General features: G+C 47.2%; 1 protein-coding gene across 1 annotated transcript in view; it reads left to right on the top strand.

Moving 5' to 3' along the window:
* Positions 1 to 16,811, top strand: part of LOC148029423 (histone acetyltransferase of the MYST family 1-like) — a 177,313-nt gene that overhangs the window by 149,261 nt on the left and 11,241 nt on the right. The gene's annotated exons all lie outside the window — the stretch shown is intronic.

Here is a 16,811-nt window from a genome sequence, read left to right as displayed (position 1 = left end):
GATTAGTAGTAACAGTCCTTCAAAGCTGTAAGGGAACAGAAATTGGACGAGAGGGTTTGGGCTTTGAAGGTGAGTGCTTTGGTGGGAAAGGCTGAGGCATCGTAATAGTAACAATCTATTAGAGCCTCTAAAGATTTGGAAACTAGATTAGAGGGTTTGGACTTTGAAGGTGAGTGATTTGGTGGGGAAGACTCAGACATCACAAGTCAGTTCATGTTACTTGTGGAAATTGCAAAACAGCAAAACACACTCTATGGCTCTTGCAAACCTGCACTCACAATAGCTCAAGTAACTATCATAGGGTAACTCTCATAGGGCAACTAGCTTTGATACTATTTCAGCATACACTGGGGTTTGAAGATTAAACACGAAGTGTATGAACATGACTAACAATGAGCTTGGACAGATACAAATGGAGAAAAGAGAGAATGAATGCTAGCTGAACTCAATGGACAAACAGAGGATGCTAGGTCTGATGCCACAAGATGCCCCTTGAGGTGTGATACAAGGGATACTTGGGGATAGCTGCCCAACAGCCATTTCTCTTGTGGGATGGTGCTGAGGGATACTGAAGGAGAGTGTTGTCCTCCAGAAAGGATCCCAAAAACAACAAAGTGCCAAAGCTTAATGCTGGAGAAGAGGCATTGATGCACAATGGGCTGACCAGTAGGGGCAGTTGTAGGAGAACAAAACATAGCTTTGTCAGGTACTGCTGATGATGCGACAGGCATGACAGCAGGGTGACTACTTCAGTGGTGATGTGCAGCCAACAGCAGCTGTGATTGATGATGTGGCAGCCTCTGGAGCAGCAGTTAAGGGCAGAAAACAGAGGTGCGACCACTGAAAATGGAGACAATGATGGAAACGGCTGATGGAAACTGGTGAAACTTGGTACATAAAGAAAAATTCTGAACCTTAAAATAAAAAGGATGATTGGGATGAAAGAGTGGTCCAGCCTATGATCTCCAGTTATAGAACTTTTTGAGCCAGTGGCTTGAGGCTTTGGCATAATCAATCCCCAGTTGAACATTCAATATGTTATGCATTATATTTTGTCCCTTAATGTAACCATATTGACGTGGATGAACCAAGCGCGGGAATAGTTTTGCAATCTATTGGCAATGATTTTAGAGACGATTTTATACAAAGAACCCATAACAAAAATGGGTCTCCATTGTTTCAAAGAGGTTGAAGAGGGAACCCTCTCTCTCTCTCTTTTTTTTTTTCGTAAAAGGTAATTGTATTAATTACGAAAAAAATACAAGATTACTTGATTATAAGATACATGATGACACTAAGCCATCATGTGAAGAGGTTCTCTCACTCTTTCTCTCTCTCTTTTTCTGATTACAAGAGACACGAGGGCCCTAGGCCAACGTGTGGGGAATCCCCGTAGTAATGCACTGAAAAGGTTACACCAATCATGGCAACGACCCAGAGGCAATTGCCATATGCCAAGGATGCAAATCCTCCCGAGGGAGCAAGTCGGAGTGTCGGATGAGATCTAGCTGCCAATGCAAGAGCCCTTTAAGCCTGGCAATGTGTCGCGGTACATTAGAGGCCGAATCATAGAGGAAAGCATTGCGCGTGGTCCAAATGTGCCAGCATCCCTAGTATCTGAAAAAGTGAAATAAGATCTTCACATGCAACTGTGGCGGTGTGGGATACTTCGGGCACACAAAAACCCAGTCGAAAGGAGTTAGTGAGGACCCCACCACCGCGCGCCAAATGTGCGACAAGAGTGACCAGATATTCTTGGCGAGCGGGCAAGAAAGAAAACGATGTCGGGCCGATTCCGCCGGTGTGGTACAGAAGAAACAATTGCCATTCGAGATGCGACGCTTGGCAAGGGCCGAGGCAAGAGGAAGACCACCAATCATCACTCGCCAAAGAAAGACCTTGCATTTGAAAGGTGTCTTATTCAGCCAGCCCTCCATCAGCCTTGTCTGCCACCATGACAGCGATTTCCGCAGTCCCCAAACAGTATTAGCTTTCTCACCCAGCCATTGGTGATCTTGAATGAGAAGATGATACACCTGATTAGTAGAGGCCTTTTCCCGACTCAACCGGCCTGCAAGGTCCCAGTCCTGCCAAGGGCGATCCATAGCCAGGCAGGAAAGGGTTGCCTACCCTGAAGCTCTGACGAAAGGTTTTGCCATAAATCACGGTATCCGCGCGGGATCTTGAAGAGTCGCCCAGCAGTCCGAAACGATACGAGGACATTGCGAGTGGCAAGGGTAGCATTCGCAACCGACGTCACACCTAAACGGGCCATGCGGTTAAATCTTGGTCTGAGCTGATGTTTATCTTCCCATGAAAGGAGTCTCGATACTGCCAACAATTCCAGCTGAAAGGAGTTAGTCTGCAAGCGGTCCCCTACTGGGTGTCAACGGGCCTTTTGGAGCACCACTTTCCAAGAGCCGACCAAGTGCAGTAACAAAGAGGAAGAGGGACTGGAAAAACGAGAGTCAGCATTAAGGACATGCCACCAGGAGGCCCGAAGCCGTGTGTTACCATGGCGGAGCCCGCTGTCCTCAAGAAAATAACGGGCTATGATGGTCCACAGGTGATGATCCACACACATGGCACGAAAAAGGGACCAACGGAGAGCTAGCATATGAGTTTCTGCATCCAAAATAGCTCCACCACCCATGCGCTTAGGGGTACATGTATGTGACCATGAAATCCACGAAATGCCTGCCTGCAGTGAATCCTTCTTCCATAGCATGAAACGGATGGGATGAGTGAGAGCCTTCAAAGTAGTAGGCGTCCATGGCAACAAAGGCAGGAAATACGTTAGCATTGGTAGCATGATTGTCTGGGCCACTTTGAGGCAGACATGGAATGGCCACGCTTGCGACTTCCAATACATAAACTTCGCCGCCAGTTTTTGTGAAATCCACTCCAGCAGGTCTTTTGGCCGTACATCCACCCCCAATGGGTATCCAAGATGCCTGACAATGGAGCCACGGGAAACCACCTGGCCTTGCCAGCCTAATGATTGTAAATCAGGCTCCGTACAACTGAGAATGGCTGACTTAAAGGCATTGATGCGAAGCCCAGAGGCCTGACCAAAGAGTGTCCAAACATCTAAGGCCCTTCGAATGTTGTCCCTGTCCGCCTGCAAAATCATAAAGGTGTCATCAGCCAAAGATTGGCTAACGAAGTGCTGACCCAAAGGGAGAGACAGGCCTGCCAGCTGAGCAGAGGCTGCCATGGAGGATAACATTGAAAGGGCCGGGTGAGTCGCCAGGGCAAAGAAGAGAGGGCTCAAAGGACAACCCTGTCTGACCGAGCGTGCAAGGACAAATGGCTCTGTAACCCCACCATTGAGCATAACTCTGGAGGAAGCCGCAACACTAATGGTGTAGATCAATCGGGACATCCGGGTACCAAAGCCCATAGCAGACATGAGATCTGCAATGAAAGACCAGTCCACATAATCAAACGCCTTTTCCAAGTCCAATTGAATCAATACCACTTCCTGACCGGAGTGCCGCGCATAGTCAATAGCCATTTGCACATTTAAGATATTATGCAGAATGTTGCGGCCCTTAATGAAGCCATATTGGAGAGGATGCACAATAGCTGGAAGGTGCTTGTGTAGCCGATTTGCCAGCACTTTGGAGTAGATTTTATACATGGAGCCCATCAAAGAGATTGGTCTCCAGTGTTGCAGCTTTGACGGCGAAGGGACCTTTGGAATTAGTTTGATAAGGCCTTCTTTCCATGAGGAGGGCATGACCCCTGTTTCCCAAACCTGCTGAAACATGACCACCAATGGCTTCACCAACTGCGTGGCCGAGGTCTGAAAGAATTCATTAGTGAGACCATCCCATCCAGGACTTTTATCCTTCGGCAGGTGCAACAAAACATCCATAACCTCCTCCTTGCAAATATCGGCCTCCAAAGTGGCTTGCATATCAACTGGAACCTGCTCGCGGACCAGATGATAGAAGACCGAGCGGGCATGCGTAACCTGGCTAGAAGGCGAGGGAGAAGAACCAAGAAGTTCCATAAAATAATTTCTGCACATAGTGGCAATGGTCTGCGGATCAGTGACCGTGCGACCTTCCGAATCCTGGAGTCTGGTCATATTTTCGCGAGCCAGAGACGCATGCAATGCGCGAAAGAACTTATGAGACTGGCAGGCACTATCTTGCAATGTGTCAGTCAAGTTATGCAGCTTGGCCTGCTGATAAGATTTCAACTGAAACACTTGAATAAGATGGGCCAAACGCCTCTCCAGTGACAGCAGAAAATCATCATCTAGGGAATCCAGGAGCAAGGAACGGACCAAAGCCAGTAAGTCCTCTGCTGCATGTCGACGTTGGCGACAAAGCGAGGCATGATGGATCCCGTACTGCCGAGCAACCCGCTGCACATTAGAGAGCAGCCGTGCAAATGAAGGCAAGCCCTCAGAGGCGAAGTCCAATAAGAACCTCTCAATCAACTGCTGCATGTAGCCCTGGAAAATTGAATGCTTCAAATAAGAGGAGTTGAAACGTAAAGGGAGCCTATCCAGCAATTGCACAAAAGGTGCAATAGATTGTGCCCGCATCTCAAGCTGGAGGGGGAAATGGTCCGACAACGCATATTGCTGCAAGACCTTCATTTCCAGCATCTCGGGAAGAAAATCATCCCCTTGCATGATATACATTCTGTCCAGCCGTGACCAGGTAGTTGCATATTGTGCGGAATGAAAAGTAAACCCCGAATAAGAAGGGTGAAGCCACGACCAAAGATCTTGCTTGAGTACGTGCAAAGCAAAGGAACTCCATACCCGGCTTCCGGCGTATCCATTACTGAGTGCCCTGAAGTGGACTGAGAAGAGTCAACACACATATTGAAATCACCCATCAAAAACCCCCTTCGGCCGAGTGACATGGAGCCCTGCAAAGTGGACCAAAGATCCTGTCGGGATGCGGGATCATTCGGAGCATAGAGGCCCAACAACCATAAAATCTCTCCTTCAAATAAGACTTCAATTACCAGAAAGCGGCCCTGCACATCATTTTTAACAAGGACAGGTTGATATTTCTCATGGACAATCATCAGCACGCCCGAATAGTGCGTAGCATGGGTCCCTGCATAAAACAGACGGAATCCATGACAATCCACAACTTTTCCTGCTTCACCGTGACTTTTGTGCTCAACTGCACACAATACATCCCACTGGTTCTCATGCAAGATGGTCCACATGGCATGTTGCTTATGGCGAGAGCAAATGCCTCGCACATTCCATGTGGCTATCTTCATGAGAACTCAAAGAAGGAAGTCAGGAACGAGGCGCCTGCTGCCTCGATTTCACCTTTTCCGCGAGAGCATCCAGGACACCCTCATCCAGAAAATCAGCCAATACTGCAAACGAATTCTGGCGACCTGCTTTAGAGGTAGAAGGGAAATCCACTGCCTTGGGAGAGGGGCGGGGATAACGTCGATCCCAGGGTGTAATAACATTACCTTTGGCATCAAACGCCAGCTTAGCAGGTGGGCCTTTGGGGCCGTCGGTATAGACTCTCCTTGGAGACTGATTACGGGGGCAGACGGGGCCGTAGGACGCGCAGCCTGCTGTGAAGTGACCATTTCTTTCCTGCGCGTATACGTGCGCACTGAATCCTGGGAAGCAGTAGGCCCAGGATCCGCCAGGCCTGCATTCAACTTTTTACCTTTTTTGGGACGTGCCTCAATCCAGTCAGTGCGACGGGCATCCATACTCAGGACCTGTTGTTTGCCTTTATCCATGACATGAGGAGACTGAAGGGCTTCTTGGGGCGTGGCATCAAGCACCATGTCATCCTTGGGCAGCACAACCTGCGCATCCTCTGAAGACGGTTGCCTTTCAGGGCATTCGGCCATGAAATGCCCCAATTTACCACATGAAAAGCAGTGTCCCGCAAAGTTGCCCCATTTTAAGAGGAAATGCAAAGGATGCATGCCTGAACAATTGAGGCGAAGCCACGCGGGCCTTTTCCTGGCCGTGTCCCATAGCATGCATAAACGGTTTCGGTTCATCGCCCTGAGGCTTGGGGGAACCAGCACTGTTCCCACAACCGCCATCGCATCCTTCAACATGGGCCAATAGACCGCCGGACAATTTTCCACCTCCACCCACAGCGGGCATTCTCGTTGAAGCAGACGTTGGAAGTCGGCCATGGGGCGCCATGGCACAACATGGACCAAGCGACGATCAAAGAATAGTGGCAACTTGGACAGGAGCTCAGCTCGATGCGTTTCCGATTTCAACAACACCTCATAAAAGCCGCGAGGTCCAAGGAAGATCTCCTCAACACACTCCCCTTGCAATAAATGGTGCATCCACTGGCGAATATGCGAAAGCACTGGGATCCTGCCAGTGAAGAAAAGTATAACTGCACGGTCATAAAACACCGAGAAGGATCGCAAGACTGATTTGGGGTCCACTGTGGCTTCCAACACATCATCCGTTGCCGCATCAGAAAAAGATTCATTATTATGCTGGACATAATCGCCAAGCAAAGTATTGGCAAAGTCCAGCAAATGCTCCCAGTCAATTTCCTGCGAATCCACAGGATCAGAGGCCACTTGCGCATAGGAACGTTCCGGAGGACCCATTGGCTCATCAGAAGTATGCTTGGAGCGTTTGCCGGCAGGCGGCAGTTCAGAACCCGGAGGCAACTCCTCCGTGCATGGCACCATATCCTCCGGCTCCTCTGCATCTGAATTAGGGCCAAGGGCTGCCACCGTCCGGTCGAGAAAATCCATATCCAGGCCAGCCATACTGCTGTCTTCGCATTCGCGCCCGCTCTCTCTCTCTCTCTCTCTTTCTCTCTCTGTGCAAGTCCCGCAGACTTGGCGGCCTCAGCCGTGGCCTATCCCGAGGGAGCTCTCTCTCTGTGTACATAGCAACGAGCACACTGGACGGGACACTGCCTCTCTGACGTCTGTGGGGCTTAGGGTTGACCGCAACTGGGCGCCTCTGCAGAAGGGAGCAAAACGACCAGGCGCACCCGCGAACAGAAGAGAGGTTGAAGGCAGAGGGGCGTCTTCTATAGGCTGTTGTGCTTCAGGTTCTCTGCGCAGATCCAGAATCTGCTGTGGTGTTTATACAAGCCTTCACGCAGTCACTCTCACTCACTCTCTGTCTTACCCGAAAGAAGAATAGGACACCACGAACAGACCCTGCGCAGGTCGGATGGGGAGCCACGATCCACAAGTGAGACGACCTTCGAAGCCTGCCAACAGTGGCAGGGACACAGGCGGGCTCCCTGTGCAGAAGACGCAGGTACCCTTGTATGCTATGATGGTGCTGAGAACGACCTCTGCAAGGGTATAGAGCCTACGCCCAACAGGCAGCGCAGCGTAGGCAGAAGACGAAGCAAGGCGCAGGCTGACAATGGGCTGAGGGCCAAGGACGAACAATCCGAAAGAGGCAGGGCGCAAAAACCCTACGACAGGTCCCGTCTCGCCATCGCTGGTCTCGTTCCTCTCTCTCTCTCGATTTTCACGGCTCTCTCTCTCTCTCTCTCTCCTGATTTTCACGGTGATAATTGAATGAGTTGGTTAAGTTCAAAGTATTGTCATTCGCATGTTCTTTGCCACACTTATAGATTGGGAACTTGGAGAAGTTTTTAATCATGAGAGAGAGAATCATTATTTCAAATAAGAACACTCTGTTTTAACAAAAAGTCACCCTTGAATTTATTGAAGCTTGAAAAAATCTGTTGATAAAGAGGGAAAGCTTTTGGTTTCTTCATGTGAAAGATGCATGTTTCTGTGGACAAAACCTAACGCGAAAACAACCAAACGCATGCCATTGGGTCTCTCAGGAAGTGGACTAACTTGGAATGCTCATAGAGAAGGAAATATCAAGATAGAGAAAAATCCAACTAATTGCCAGTACCTACTCACAACAATCAACTCTGAACCATTATCAAGCACAAGGTTGCTATTTGGATCCATCAATATAGTGATAAAGGTAAACTTGATCGACCATAAGTAGAGAGAAAACTTCTAGTTGAAAAAAGAAACCATGCTCATGCTGAACTATCTTCACACACTAAGAAAATTGTGTAATTAACTCAAGTGAGTCATCCCAAATGTAGTGCATAGCTGAGGCGTGAGGTCATCCACCTTAGTGGCATGAGAATTTACAAAGAGCATCTTATTAGTATGAAACCATAATGATAAGATCATGCACATACACAATTATGAGCAAAGTAGATAATCTCCTAAAAAATAAATAGATGTATTCACTGAATTAACTTTTTATTTAAAAAATCCATGTATCAAAAGCAGGAATTGTTACCTTCACATGCATTTTGAGGTATATCTCGTTACACTACCTCACAATTACTAAACATTGATCTCATCCTTGGTCAGATATTGCAAAAATTTTCATAGAAAAGATTGATATCTCTCATGATAGCACAGTTATTCAAGTTTCTTGGTGGCATGTGCTTAATTCCACAAGGTCTATGAAGGTCTCCTAGTTTTTTCTCCTTTCTCATTTGATTGCATCCTTGCAAGAGATGTTATGTTTTGTAGTTCGGTGCCCTCCTGATCTTCGTAAGGAGGAGAATTTGGTGCAAGGAGAAGTGTTGGCTACCTCCAAGTTGTGGGATTGGTGTGATAAAGATTTACAACGAGATAAGTTAAATCAGATGGCTCGTTTGGGGTTGCAGTCAGTCCATGATGATGTCATTCCTAGGTAGCCCCATCTTTATTCTTTCTAGTGTATTTGTTTGCACTTTTGGGTGCCTCGAGGCTATCATGACATTTGGTCGCCCATACAGGATATGCTTCTGAGGTTCTCTCCTTTGCCTGCTTTACAACCATCGTCTCCTTGGCAAGATTGGATGTTTGTGCTTTCTGATGATTTCGAGAAAAGATCAACTAAGCAGATCTATCATCAGATGGTCGAGGCCAAGAGATGGGTCATTGGAAAGGCTAATAAATTATGGCATATTTGGGATAGCAAAAAGAAGTGGCAGGAAAGATTCATCTAACTTTGGAAGTCTAAGGTTCCTTATCAAGGTAAAGTGCTAATGTGGAGGTTGCTTATTGGGTGTCTTCCAATTGGGGACGTGTTGCGTGCTCGCAAGATCTGCGGTGATTGTTGTGTATTTTGCACTACATATGATGAGACATTGCTTCTTGTCGAGTTGCTCGACAGATTTGGAGTTTTGTTTCTTGTGTGTGGTCCTTGGCGACTCAGCAACATATATCAGCTTGTTCGTGGCTTATGGGAAGGATGACTTCTATATCTACTTTGCAATCGGATTATTCATGTCTCTTGCATTTTCTTAGATGGACAGTGCTGTGGCATATTTGGCCTACTCGGAATGCCTTTATTTTTGATTCGGCCTCAGGCATCCATGGTCATGTGGCTTGTGTTCGTGGTTTATTATTATGACAGATCTCCTCTATGGTTTCAGTTAGTCTGGTTATTTCTGACATTGCTGCTCCCTAGTTGGATATTGTTCGATCCACACCAATTGTCCTTTTTGGGTGATATTTGTGTATTAGAGTCTTGGTAGCCTTTCAATTGTGTTTGTTTTTCTTAGCTGACCTGATGGTTTGATGCAAATATTGCTACTTAATTCAATTATCTTCATGAGAGAGAGAGAGAGAGAGAGAGAGAGAGAGAGAGAGAGAGAGAGAGAGAGAGAGAGTCGACACCATGTTGAGAGGGGAATCAATCCCTTCTCCTTTTTAGGAATTTATTGAAATAAAACCATGGGCACCAAGTGCTTGAACTATATACAAAAGGGCTAATTGCTGCAATTTTGAAAATTAGGGCTTTGAAACCCTAATTTCTGCAAACTCTAGGTAGCAAGTTGATTTTCTTCTTTAGTGCTTGGATTAGGTCAAGCTAAGTAGAAAGTATTTCTTGGATGAGAGATAGATAGGACTTAATGTTAGTTGAGTCCTTGGTTCTCCGATCGGAGTATAAAGCATGCGGTTGAAATTTCAGCATGAGAGCTTATTTAAAATGAAGAGAAAGATCTCCAATATATAGGTGTGGGGCTTGGGTGCTCAAAAGTGGAAAGTAGAGGTTACAATGACAAGTGTTTGTTGAGAATGATAAGTGTAGGAGTAGTTGTCTTTTCAAAATGACATGTCCTTTTCTAGATGCCACACATCACTTTTCTAGAGAAAAAAGCTTCCAAACCTTCTACTCTAAAAATCTCCCAAATGGTTGAGAATTTGAGATAGCTGTTGAAGACAAAATTTTCCTTTTTTCGAAGCCTTTGACGAGAATAGAATTTCCGTTTGAGCAACTTTTAAAAATAGTAACCTCCTAAATTTTAGGAGTTGCCAATTTTAGCTTTGGGAGAGCTTTTAAAAGTCTTAGTCATTTGAGCTTTCTGGTCAATCTGAGTGCCTGACTAAACTTTTAATTTCTCTTAGGTATTTCATCAATGACGACTAAGTATAATTATAGGGTGTTTTCTACCCTTAAATAGAAAGATGAACATTTATCATATTTTGAAACACTTAAATAATACAAATCGCCTTTCAAAGTACATGAGTATCAAATTAATTTGGAATCATTGAGCCAATATGTCTTGGTAACGATTGACTTTTTTTTTTGTAAGTAAAATGTGGCTAATTATATTAATCAGAAGGCCGATTATAACGAAGTGTACATGCTCAACAGACTAGCTGGAGCTGATGCAAATCACAAATCCATCATGTATACAAGTCTCTCAAGGTGGTTTGGAGGGATGTGGGCAAGAAGCCATGGAAGGGGGGGGGGGGGGGGGGTATCGCCATTTGGGGTTGCCCACCTGCATCGTGAAGAACAATCATGGACGCCCCAAGTGAGCACAAAGTGGAGACGGAGCTCGTGACGAGCTCGAGACTCGCCTTGCACCTGGTCCCAACGGCCGTGGAGGGAGTGGATGATGGAGGTCCAAAGCTCTACCAAAGTCGCATATACTAAAAGGCACTCCCCACTGAAAACCAATTGACAGCGTGCCTTCCAAATGTGCCATCCTGTAAGACTTCCTATGATCTCCCATAACTCTGAGCGCTCTGCTATGGGATTCAATACTTGGTGGTTGTGTAAAGCCTCCAAGCCGACCACTGTACAAGATCCAACCTCAATGAGAAAAATCGTGTCCTGCATTTCGGCCTCATGCAAAAGGTGACGGCCCCGGCTAACTGCCTTCTAGTAAAAATCCCCCTACGAGATACATCCAAGGCTGGTTGCCACACGGCGGAGAATACAACAGGCTCCTCTCCACACGAGTTGTGTTGCCTCGCAAGACCAAAGGCAGTGCTTTGGAGTCTCCAAGTGCTGCTGTGGGCAGCGCTCGGAACCTCCATCTTGTTGTGTCTGAGCCAACCAACTCCCAAGAGCCAGATCCCCATGTGCCAAAAGCCAAAGGAAATACGACATCCTCCTCGGCCTCACACTGTCTCACAGGCGACGCCAGAAAGTCTGACGGAAGGCATCGGTAATGCTGTGCTCCGCCCAGTATCTGCTATGCGAAAGCGCCAAATCCATGTCCTTCTGCATCAGTACATGTCTACCAATCCTAGATGTGTACTCCAAGAACCTGAGTGGCTTCTTGGCGACCGCAGTGGCCGGCCATAGCCACTCTCCAAGGTCCCACTCTAGCTCATCAAGTGGCTTGCTCTCCCATATCCGAAGGCGCCACTCCTGAAACTCCTCCTAGGGCACATATGGGTCCAGTCACTAGGTTTTTCCTTGGAGTCCAACCACACAAATCCTGCTCCAAGGAAGGACAACAATCTCCTCATCCTGTTGTCCTCTGTCAAGAATCAACCACCCCCCATCTTGCACAGTGAAGAAAGTCCCGTAGGGGGCACGGCCCACTCTATCTGCCACCTGTAAGGAGATACTTGCCACAGAGAATCTAACAGCCCACATCTCACTAGGCTCCATTGGCTCTTGGATTGGGGGGTCTAGCCACTTCTGAGAGATTGCTCAGTCAATCTTCCTCCTCTTCACCTTGGCTCCTCGTTGACAACCTGATTCTCGCTGCAACACCTCCTGATCCGCCATCTTGTATATGTTCTGCCATGTCTCGATAGTATGAGCAGGACCAGTCTCCTAGCCAGCCCATTGGATGTGGGGGACGCTTATCAATGTGTATCTTGTCCCGATCTCTGATCGGGGGGTTTCAGACCATCTGCTGGCGGTCTATCTTCTCTTGACATCCTGGGGGCCTTTGAACTAGGGCCTTGCAAAGGCCCTGCCATACACGAAGCTGCGAAGGAAGGAAGATTTTGGTGGCGCGATCTGGGCAGTCGTGAAGATCCATCTCAAGGATGGCCTCCATCCACTACCAAGCCTTGGTCTGCACTCCTGGAGACCCTCCTTCAAAAGGACTTTCTAAGTTTGTCCACTTGGTGTGGGACCAGGGATCACTAGCTTGCCCAAAAGGGCCAGGCTCTGGAACTTTGGGTCGATGATCCCAAGCCCTCCCTCAGATCGATGCCGGATGATGGTCGCCTACGCCACCTTGACTCCGGAATCCTTGAACTGTTTGAGCCAGCCCAGAGAAACTTCCGCACTAGGCGGCGAAGCTGAACCACACAAGATGAGGAGAAGCACCAACAAGAGGCAGTGTACCAAGCGAACGATAGGAGGACATGATCGACCACCGGCACTCAGCCCACCAAGGAAAGGCGGACTGTGCTCCAGTAGGTCAGCTTCCACCTAATAGAGTCGAGAACTGGAAGAAACTGCTAGGCAGGAATGATGTCGAGTTCCACTTGGAACCCTAGATATCGGACGGTATGTCCCCTGCTCACCCATCTGAACCCTAAGTGGACACCCCACCCCGTGCTAGGGTCCGGATCTCTAAGAAAACCAACTGACTTTTGCCAGTTGATTTTCACTCCACCTGTAGTGTAAAATACCTCAAGAGCTAGTCTCACTCTCTCCAATATCAGCTCATCATCCTCTACATAAAGAGCGGTATCATCTGCATACTCTGAGTCCAGTAGCTCAGTCTCCTCCCTTACCAGAAGTTGAAGGCCATATAGTCCGCTCACACGTGAGCGGAGGAAGTAGGACATCGCTATTAAAAGATGACGTATGAGCGAGACAATAGGGTTTGCAAGGAGGAACACATAGTGAACTCAGCAAGACACTGAGAAGAGAAGAGAAGAGAAGAGAGAAGAAACTTTGATGAATGGAATGATGAAGTTCTGAATTATGGAGTGAATGTGATACAAGGGAACAAGGGTGCCATAGCACAAGGAAGATGATGAAGTCAGCCATGAACCACGAACCGCAATGTCCTCCTGAAGGGGTGTGAGGGTAGTGGAGAGGTTGGAGAGAAGAGGTGACGGACTGAATGAATCAGCCGCGAGGAATCAATGAGAGAGTGGCCTATAAATAGGCACAGTCAGTCTAGGATAACGCCCTTTTTTGGGGCTGCAAACCCTAAACGCAAAACGTAGAAACACAAAAACGCAAACTGCGGGTGAAGGGTTTCTCAACACCCCTCTCAGGCCTAGAAAGGGGAATAAGAGAAGAGTGAGGTGAAGATGCAATGCTACATGTCGAAGAATGCTCATGCAACAGGTGCCACTTGGATAGTATCCCTTGTGGGGAAATTGTTCACTTGCCCAAGCACCCTAGTACGAAGATGATGAAAACATGTAAGGCATAGGAGGAATGTCGGACTTTGTGTGGTACTGAGAACCATAAGGATATGCCCGTACTCGAGCTCGGGAGGTGGCTCCATGTTGACTAGGGGACGAAGAAGATCCACTGTGTAATCTGAGAATACCACTTGAAAGGAGATCTTTGAAGATAGTCAGGAGACTGGATGAGTTGTAGAACTCGAAACTCAACCTCAGGAGAGAAGCCACTAGCTCTGTGACTCCATACTGGAAGGAATACGAAGGCCTAGCCACCAAGTCGCTGCTGAAGACCCAAGGGCCCTGATCTAGGTAGATCCTCTAGATCCTGGGTATGAGACTTGAGTAGAGGAAATGATTGCTCATAGGAGAGCCACTCCTCAAAAGTGAAAGATGGTGGTGTGTGAAGAACTTCATGGCACATAGGATACCTCTTTGAATCGGAAGGAGTAGAAGTAGGAGCCCCCTTTGAAGACGAAGAAGAACTGGAAGCCCCCTTTGAGAGCGAAGTAAGAAAATCCCCCTTTGAATCCTAGTCTGAGAGAGAAAGGGAATCAACTGCTCATGGCTCATAGACTGTGAAGCATCAAATGACGAAGGAAGTGCTGTCAATTGTGTCGAAGAAGGTATTTGGGGCTCGAAAGAAGCAGCGGAAAAGCACCCAAAAGTGGCCTCTCAAACCTGAGTGGAAGAGGGTGGGGAACAGTTGTGGGCTCTTAGGAGAGCTGTCTGTGGAGGAGATGTGGCCTATGGAAGCCATTGTACCCGGAAGTGGATGGGGGAAACCTCCGCACAGCAAGGTGGTTTCTAGGAGGGCTTATTGTTGTGTAAGATCTTAGAGCATCCGTGTGCTCGAAAGGACTTAGTGCGCGTCAGGTGCGGCTTATTGCCTTGAGCATAATACTCCGATAGCCGATGTAGAACGATCTCTGTGGCCTAGAAAGGAGAGGTGGCACAAGAAGTGCCTGGTGGAAGACGCATATACTCTAGGGGGTGGGGAGCAAAGATGGATGTCAACAGTCATCGGTGGAATGACTATTCTTGCCATAGTAAGAACACCAAGTAGACTGGCAAACTGTTGGTGGAGACGCCATGGTACTGGTGTGGCAAATTGGAGAAGGGAGGGTGGGAGGGAGAAAAAGGATCTCTCTCAATGTGCAACAGAAATGATAGAGAAATCAAATGTTGATGCCGAACCCGCCTCCGGTCTTTGTCTTCTCTGATGAGGAGGATCTTTGGGGGCAAACCCAGCCAAGGAAGGCTGGATTTGATGCATACGACAGTGCAAGAGAGAGAAATACTAAAAACGCAGGCTGAAAAACAACAAACGTAGGGGGGAGCAGCCGTCAGTTAGGATGTTGATGTAGCGGAAGAAGAAGAGAAGTGGATGTCGAACCCGCCACCGGTCTTTGCCATCAATGGAGTGGAGGATCTTTGCCGCTGTTTAAGCAGATCTAGCTCTGATACCATGTCAAAAGATGATGTACCAGCGAGATAGTAGGGTTTGCAAGGAGGAACACAAAGTGAACTCAGTAGACACCGAGAAAGTCATTGAACTAAAATTGCATTAGCTTGATTAAAACAGCCCCAAGAATTGATTAATCAACAAACCTTCTTATTTCCAAAAGACATGTGATCCTAGAGAGTTACTATGTTCCACATGCAAAACCCTAATTTAAGTGCCCCAAACTTCAATAAATAGTCATGCAACCTACCACTCTCTCTCAATCTCGTTTTCAAGTTTCAAGAGTCCGTCTCTACTGCCCACACCCAATTCGCAAAGGACATTGCAATCAAAGCTTCCCATTGCTGTCTCCTACCATCTAGCACTTGAATGGAATGATGAAGTTTTGAATCATGGAGTGAATGCGATACAAGGGAACAAGGGTGTTGTAGCACGAGGAAGATGATGAAGACATCCACGAACCATGAACCGCAATGTCCTCTTGAAGGGATGTGAGGGTAGTGGAGAGGCTGGAGAGAAGAGGTGACGGACTGAATGAATTAGCCATGAGGAATGAATGAGAGAGTGGCCTATAAATAGGAACAGTCAGAGTCTAGGATGGCGCCCCTTTTTGGGGCTACAAATCCTAAAATGCAAAACACAAAAACGCAAAAATGCAAATTGCGGGTGAAGGGTTTCTCAACAATCGCTTCCACAAAGAGTAAGAAAAGATACAGGGCAAGAGGGTAGCCTTGTTGGACAATTCTTTCTAGCCAAAACTCCTCCAGAGTGAAGCCAATCCCGAAGCTGGGCCCTGGATGGAGTGTCCTATGACCTGTCCAAAGATTGCTGTTTCTTTCAGTTCCAGCTCTGTGGTGGCACGGACAGATAAGAGCTGTTCCTCAGAAAGGACAACATGCAAGGTGTTTGACTGGGGGGCACTTGCAAAATGCACTGGCATTTGACCAGAGGTTTCCATTGCGCGTCACTGCCGAGGACCTAGCGAGCTAGCTACTGTGATACCGGGGGGAATGTTGCTGGAGACGGAGGGAGCAACTCTTTGTACACTTTTGGTAACAATTGATATACAAAAGGTTTGTTACACAAATCAAATTGACTTGAGAAGCACTGTAGGGGAGGATCACGAGAGTCATTAGGAACAATCAATTGTTGCTTAGATGACTGGATCCTTTATAGGTAATGCCCGAAAAGAATTAGAGAGTAACAAGCTGAACTCTATGATCATACATCTTCTGATTACCATTTTTGTCCCTATGCGTTCATTGTTTCTTCCTGTAGCACTAATGAACATTGTATAGCAAAACGGTGCAGCTCATCCTTGTATAATAGGCACTCAATGAAGTTGAGAAGTGCAAATTTCTTGGAAAGAGATGGTAATTGTGCCTTCAGGCAATACTGATGAGTTATATGATCTATATCCAGCCCAAAAAGATAATCGTGGATTAGTCAGACATGTTCCACAATATGCAAACCCAAATGCCTCATTCATAGAATGAGACTAGATAAATACTTGCTTAAGTACATACAATAGTTTGCCTAGTACCCATGTCAAGGTAGGAACATGTAGAAGGTGCATTGGCAAGGATATGACACAGCCTGCAAGTGTGTGCATGCCATGCCTATGCACATGTGCATGCATGCACACTGTGTGCAAGCGTGTACATGCCTATGCACGTGTGCATGCATGCATGCAGACATATGTGCCATTTTCAATTTGTACTATGACTGTCCAGATCTGTGG

Source organism: Lygodium microphyllum, chromosome 11 (genome assembly GCF_053477565.2).
Source record: "Lygodium microphyllum isolate KBCC chromosome 11, Lygodium_microphyllum_v1.1.10, whole genome shotgun sequence".
NCBI lineage: Eukaryota > Viridiplantae > Streptophyta > Polypodiopsida > Schizaeales > Lygodiaceae > Lygodium > Lygodium microphyllum.
This window is presented reverse-complemented; position numbering and strand designations above follow the sequence as displayed.